The 7,500-nt window shown below is 53.6% G+C and overlaps 2 non-coding genes and 1 pseudogene across 2 annotated transcripts; all 3 read left to right on the top strand.

Annotated features, from left to right (window-relative positions):
* The first annotated feature begins 4,537 nt into the window (after window positions 1-4,537).
* LOC126417745 (small subunit ribosomal RNA) lies at window positions 4,538-6,446 on the top strand. Its single transcript, XR_007575808.1, has one exon. It is a non-coding gene; the product is annotated as a small subunit ribosomal RNA (ribosomal RNA).
* Window positions 6,447-6,797: 351 nt separating this feature from the next.
* On the top strand, window positions 6,798-6,952 carry LOC126417458 (5.8S ribosomal RNA). The gene has a single exon (XR_007575578.1). It is a non-coding gene; the product is annotated as a 5.8S ribosomal RNA (ribosomal RNA).
* A 188-nt stretch (window positions 6,953-7,140) lies between these two features.
* LOC126417792 (large subunit ribosomal RNA) overlaps window positions 7,141-7,500 on the top strand; it is a 4,826-nt pseudogene continuing 4,466 nt past the window's right edge.

Here is a 7,500-nt window from a genome sequence, read left to right as displayed (position 1 = left end):
ACGATACCGCCATCTATGGGACGCCAAGCCGACTAAGACATCGATGGGCCCACAGTGCCCATCTTTCGACGCCACCCACAAAGCATGCAGCCTCTGTCGACCACAGCACCCAAACGCCAGTGCCTCTGCCGCACAACGTCGTGGACCGGCAATCACACCACCCGCACCCGCTCGTGCCCCACCCCAACCGCCAAACTCGCAACGCCAGCGGATGAACGGCGGAAGTTTCCCGCACTCGTAATGTGCAATCCACACCTATAACTTGCGTTTCATGAAGAGTTATGTCCAATATGCGACATTCCCGCTGTCCCTATACATGAGCTGCGAGCTGTACCACGTACAAGCTACAGACGCGATCGCATTGCTCACTGTACTGATTCCCATGCCGAGCGATCAGCTAGGACGCGCCCCATCCATGTCGGTACCCGTGGGCGTCGCACTCGCAGTCACAAAAAACGCTGGGCAAATATATTTCTCGGAAGAGTAACGACAGTCCGAGCCTCCTGAGTGGGAAGAGTCTTTCTAGGCCCTGACCCACGGGAAGGGTGTAGCTTCCCCCATCCCGGACATTTGACGTCGTCACACTACCGGTATTGACTAATAGACTGATTGCTGATAATCATTAGCCATACACTGGGGGAAACGGCCGACAGGGCCGGCAACATAGTGGAGCCGCAGTGTCACTAATGTACAGAGATAGAACAGTTTCGACTGGAACCAGAGTAACCGTAGACACGGCACTGATTAGTAATAGATGCAGAGCCATCAGAATACAGATAATATATACAACCGTCCCTATACATGCTGAAAGACTCTGCACATAATGAGAACCACACGTCAGCCAGACACTCTTATCACACACTACTCTCTTATCACACACTACTCTCTGCCTGTAACAGGCACACACACACAGAATATCTAACCACCAGCATGGAAGAACATCCAGTGCATCCTCTCCGCCACATTACACAATCCACACTATCATAACCAGACCGGGAGGTCCACCCAGAAAACAGAATATCCCACCCTTCCGACATCCGCCATTGCTCAGCTAAGCCACGAACACCCACACATGTCCTACACAGGGGTGCACCCAACATCACAATACTGCCTCCTGTCACAGTACACAAACAATGGCAGGAATGAAAGACACAGATCTGCCACAACCTTGGAATCGGAACGCCGCCTGTCATGAGCCACAAGTGCATCCTGACGTGACAAATCGGATGATCCCGCAGGCATGCACTTACGATAATCACTATCAACGAACCTGCCGCCCCCCCCCCCCCAAATACACCTTTCCCTACAACAATGTGTACCTTAACCTAAGCTATATTGTACCTTAACTTAAGCTATATCGTACCTTAACCTAACCGACATTGCGCCTTAACCTAACCTACGTTGTACCTTAACCTAACCTACGTTGTACCTTAACCTAACCTACGTTGTACCTTAACCTAACCTACGTTGTACCTTAACCTAACCTACGTTGTACCTTAACCTAACCTACGTTGTACCTTAACCTAACCTACGTTGTACCTTAACCTAACCTACGTTGTACCTTAACCTAACCTACGTTGTACCTTAACCTAACCTACGTTGTACCTTAACCTAACCTACGTTGTACCTTAACCTAACCTACGTTGTGCCTTAACCTAACCCATGTTGTGCCTTAACCTAACCCATGTTGTGCCTTAACCTAACCCATGTTGTGCCTTAACCTAACCCATGTTGTGCCTTAACCTAACCCATGTTGTGCCTTAACCTAACCCATGTTGTGCCTTAACCTAACCCATGTTGTGCCTTAACCTAACCCATGTTGTGCCTTAACCTAACCCATGTTGTGCCTTAACCTAACCCATGTTGTGCCTTAACCTAACCCATGTTGTGCCTTAACCTAACCCATGTTGTGCCTTAACGTAACCCATATTGTGCCTTAACCTAACCCATATTGTACCTTAACCTAACCCATATTGTACCTTAACCTAACCCATATTGTACCTTAACCTAACCCATATTGTACCTTAACCTAACCCATGTTGTACCTTAACGTAACCCATGTTGTGCCTTAACGTAACCCAATTTGTGCCTTAACGTAACCCATGTTGTGCCTTAACGTAACCCAATTTGTGCCTTAACGTAACCCAATTTGTGCCTTAACGTAACCCAATTTGTGCCTTAACGTAACCCAATTTGTGCCTTAACGTAACCCAATTTGTGCCTTAACGTAACCCAATTTGTGCCTTAACGTAACCCAATTTGTGCCTTAACGTAACCCAATTTGTGCCTTAACGTAACCCATGTTGTGCCTTAACGTAACCCATGTTGTGCCTTAACGTAACCCATGTTGTGCCTTAACGTAACCCATGTTGTGCCTTAACGTAACCCATGTTGTGCCTTAACGTAACCTAATTTGTGCCTTAACGTAACCTAATTTGTGCCTTAATGTAACCTAATTTGTGCCTTAACGTAACCTAATTTGTGCCTTAACGTAACCTAATTTGTGCCTTAACGTAACCCATGTTGTGCCTTAACGTAACCCATGTTGTGCCTTAACGTAACCCATGTTGTGCCTTAACGTAACCCATGTTGTGCCTTAACATAACCTAATTTGCGCTTTAACGTAACCCATGTTGTGCCTTAACCTAACCTATATTGCGCCTCAACCTAACCTATATTGCGCCTCAACATAACCTATATTGCGCCTTAACCTGACGCACGTTGTCGCTGAACCTGCTCTGTAATTGTTATGCAACTCGTTAAATTAGTGTAGTGTTGCCTAACCGCAACCCTCGCAATATAGTTCGCTATTCGCACTGCCCGGTCCCCTGTGTATCGCGTCATGTTAAACACCTTGCAGGTGTTGCTGACTTTCCACATGCTCCTGCTATACACTCTAATGTGGATAGCAGCAGGACGTACATGCCCCCCCCCCTTCCCCCCTGCCTTCGCAAGCTGGTCGTTGAGAAGTTTGCATGTTCAATGCCCTTCGCATGCCGACGTACTCAGCCTACGTTGTGGTACGGCCTGTCACCTGTCCGCCGATGTACGCAAAACCCACAAACTGTACTGCACATTGGTCCGTATGTACTGAATGATACATCGTGGCACATGTGTGACCGTACGACGACTGCGCCTAGCAACGGCAGACCATACAGTCCAAATATTGTGCACGCAGCTACGTGTCGTCTCCCTATAAGAGCTGGATTGCAGTGTGGTACGCCATTCAGACGTGTGGGAGGAACGGACGCCCTGGATGGCGATCAGCATGAGCAGTCTGTTGATGTGGTGGAGCGTGTATTCGGACGTAGTCGTCTCTTCTCACACACCGTGATAGCATGTTGCACCGCGTTCCACATCTGCGACATCCTGCAGAGGCCGGCTGACAGTCGTTCGCGCAATGGACACCGCATACGTACGGGGGCTACCTTCCACGTGTTCTCGAGGCGTGCACATGTTGTTGCGTCTATGTGGGCAGACGTAGTGTGTTGTGACACCTGACACAGGCATGCAATACTCGTTGCAAATGGCGATGGACGTCTACGTTTGCTGGTGACGTTACGCAAATGAACAACAGGTAACCCGTTGTGGTGCGGTTGTTCTCGCTAGAGGTGAATCAGTGTTGGCGACGATCGGTCGAGCTATTAACCGGTTGTTTCAGGGATACCCACCATGCCCACGAACGTGAAAGGGGACCCACCATGCCCACGAACGTGAAAGGGGATCTGGGTGTGAGGCGATACGCGGCGGTGGCTGGGTGGGACCGTCCCCGGCCGGTGAGGGGGGGCCGCCCGGCGTGCTGGCAGCGCGGTGCGTGGGCGCACGCGCTACAGCCGGCTGGTGGGGGCGGCCAGTGGCAGGCGCGCCGGCCGACGGACGCGGCAGGCGGCGCAGCTGCGCGCCGGCGCCCCCTGCTCGCGGCGCCTTGCGGCCAAAGTAGGTCCTCGCGTGCCCGGTGCGAAGCGCGGTTGCCATCTGCAGTGTGCTGGTCCGATTGAGGACTGTGTGCGCTGAGGATGCGCCGCCGCTCGGCGCTCGGCGCCGCGACGCCGTCTGCTGCTCGGTCGCCCCAGCGGTTCTCGCAGGTGGTTTGTATGGCAGCTGTGCGGACGTGTTGGCGCGTGCGCTGTGCTGGGAGAGTTCGCTTCGGCACCCAAGTGGGGCTTTTGTCCTTCTGTGGCGCTGGCGTTGGAGCTGCCGGTCACCGTAGGTGGCGCGTGTTGTCTCCCGCCGGCAATGCCACGACAGCACGCTCCCGGGCCTCTGTCGGCAGCGGCAAGCTCAGTTGGGAGCACGGGTGGTCGCACCTAAAGCGTCTACTCGCCTAACTCCGGGCGATTGCGCCTCTCTCGAACCCGACCAAGTACTTAGGACGGCGCTGCGCGCCGCCGGGACCTGAGAGGGTTTCGAGGTGTGTTGTGCAGGGGAGCTCAGCCTCCTCCTGTTTGCAGAATAATTGAGCGGACGCTTGCGTGTTCGCGCGGGCCCCCGGGACACACTCCCGGGCGGCCGGCTGCTCAGCTCTAGTTGACGCAGCTCCCTGGTTGATCCTGCCAGTAGTCATATGCTTGTCTCAAAGATTAAGCCATGCATGTCTCAGTACAAGCCGCATTAAGGTGAAACCGCGAATGGCTCATTAAATCAGTTATGGTTCCTTAGATCGTACCCACGTTACTTGGATAACTGTGGTAATTCTAGAGCTAATACATGCAAACAGAGTCCCGACCAGAGATGGAAGGGACGCTTTTATTAGATCAAAACCAATCGGTCGGCTCGTCCGGTCCGTTTGCCTTGGTGACTCTGAATAACTTTGGGCTGATCGCACGGTCCTCGTACCGGCGACGCATCTTTCAAATGTCTGCCTTATCAACTGTCGATGGTAGGTTCTGCGCCTACCATGGTTGTAACGGGTAACGGGGAATCAGGGTTCGATTCCGGAGAGGGAGCCTGAGAAACGGCTACCACATCCAAGGAAGGCAGCAGGCGCGCAAATTACCCACTCCCGGCACGGGGAGGTAGTGACGAAAAATAACGATACGGGACTCATCCGAGGCCCCGTAATCGGAATGAGTACACTTTAAATCCTTTAACGAGTATCTATTGGAGGGCAAGTCTGGTGCCAGCAGCCGCGGTAATTCCAGCTCCAATAGCGTATATTAAAGTTGTTGCGGTTAAAAAGCTCGTAGTTGGATTTGTGTCCCACGCTGTTGGTTCACCGCCCGTCGGTGTTTAACTGGCATGTATCGTGGGACGTCCTGCCGGTGGGGCGAGCCGAAGGCGTGCGACCGCCTCGTGCGTGCTCGTGCGTCCCGAGGCGGACCCCGTTGAAATCCTACCAGGGTGCTCTTTATTGAGTGTCTCGGTGGGCCGGCACGTTTACTTTGAACAAATTAGAGTGCTTAAAGCAGGCAAGCCCGCCTGAATACTGTGTGCATGGAATAATGGAATAGGACCTCGGTTCTATTTTGTTGGTTTTCGGAACCCGAGGTAATGATTAATAGGGACAGGCGGGGGCATTCGTATTGCGACGTTAGAGGTGAAATTCTTGGATCGTCGCAAGACGAACAGAAGCGAAAGCATTTGCCAAGTATGTTTTCATTAATCAAGAACGAAAGTTAGAGGTTCGAAGGCGATCAGATACCGCCCTAGTTCTAACCATAAACGATGCCAGCCAGCGATCCGCCGCAGTTCCTCCGATGACTCGGCGGGCAGCCTCCGGGAAACCAAAGCTTTTGGGTTCCGGGGGAAGTATGGTTGCAAAGCTGAAACTTAAAGGAATTGACGGAAGGGCACCACCAGGAGTGGAGCCTGCGGCTTAATTTGACTCAACACGGGAAACCTCACCAGGCCCGGACACCGGAAGGATTGACAGATTGATAGCTCTTTCTTGATTCGGTGGGTGGTGGTGCATGGCCGTTCTTAGTTGGTGGAGCGATTTGTCTGGTTAATTCCGATAACGAACGAGACTCTAGCCTGCTAACTAGTCGCGTGACATCCTTCGTGCTGTCAGCGATTACTTTTCTTCTTAGAGGGACAGGCGGCTTCTAGCCGCACGAGATTGAGCAATAACAGGTCTGTGATGCCCTTAGATGTTCTGGGCCGCACGCGCGCTACACTGAAGGAATCAGCGTGTCTTCCTAGGCCGAAAGGTCGGGGTAACCCGCTGAACCTCCTTCGTGCTAGGGATTGGGGCTTGCAATTGTTCCCCATGAACGAGGAATTCCCAGTAAGCGCGAGTCATAAGCTCGCGTTGATTACGTCCCTGCCCTTTGTACACACCGCCCGTCGCTACTCCCGATTGAATGATTTAGTGAGGTCTTCGGACTGGTACGCGGCATTGACTCTGTCGTTGCCGATGCTACCGGAAAGGTGACCAAACTTGATCATTTAGAGGAAGTAAAAGTCGTAACAAGGTTTCCGTAGGTGAACCTGCGGAAGGATCATTACCGACTAGACTGCATGTCTTTCGATGTGCGTGTCGTGTCGCGCAACACGCTACCTGTACGGCTCGCAGTAGCTGTGCGCCGCGTGCGGAACCACGCGTTCGTCTCAAAACTAACGGCAATGTTGTGTGGTACGAGCGCTGAAGCGCTGGAGCGGCTGGCCTGCGGCACCTGGCGCCTGGCGCCGGTTTTGAATGACTTTCGCCCGAGTGCCTGTCCGCTCCGGTGTGGAGCCGTACGACGCCCATCGGCCGTGAGGCCGTTGGACACTGAACGCTGGAACAGGGGCCGCCACACGCCTCAGTCCCGCCTATGCAACTGTCTTGAAAGAGATAGTGGAAACTACGAAAAGATCACCCAGGACGGTGGATCACTCGGCTCGTGGGTCGATGAAGAACGCAGCAAATTGCGCGTCGACATGTGAACTGCAGGACACATGAACATCGACGTTTCGAACGCACATTGCGGTCCATGGATTCCGTTCCCGGGCCACGTCTGGCTGAGGGTCGGCTACGTATACTGAAGCGCGCGGCGTTTGCCCCGCTTCGCAGACCTGGGAGTGTCGTGGCCGCCTGTGGGGCCGGCCGCGTCTCCTTAAACGTGCGATGCGCGCCCGTCGCCTGGCGGTTCGCATACCGGTACTTACTCGGTAGCGTGCACAGCCGGCTGGCGGTGTGGCGTGCGACACCTCGTACAACGACCTCAGAGCAGGCGAGACTACCCGCTGAATTTAAGCATATTACTAAGCGGAGGAAAAGAAACTAACAAGGATTCCCCCAGTAGCGGCGAGCGAACAGGGAAGAGTCCAGCACCGAACCCCGCAGGCTGCCGCCTGTCGTGGCATGTGGTGTTTGGGAGGGTCCACTACCCCGACGCCTCGCGCCGAGCCCAAGTCCAACTTGAATGAGGCCACGGCCCGTAGAGGGTGCCAGGCCCGTAGCGGCCGGTGCGAGCGTCGGCGGGACCTCTCCTTCGAGTCGGGTTGCTTGAGAGTGCAGCTCCAAGTGGGTGGTAAACTCCATCTGAGACTAAATATGACCACGAGACCGATAGCGAA

The sequence above is a fragment of the Schistocerca serialis genome, chromosome 8, assembly GCF_023864345.2.
Source record: "Schistocerca serialis cubense isolate TAMUIC-IGC-003099 chromosome 8, iqSchSeri2.2, whole genome shotgun sequence".
In the NCBI taxonomy this organism is placed as follows: Eukaryota; Metazoa; Arthropoda; class Insecta; order Orthoptera; family Acrididae; genus Schistocerca; species Schistocerca serialis.
The sequence above is the reverse complement of the archived record's forward strand: the minus strand, read 5'-3'. Positions and strand labels throughout refer to the sequence as shown.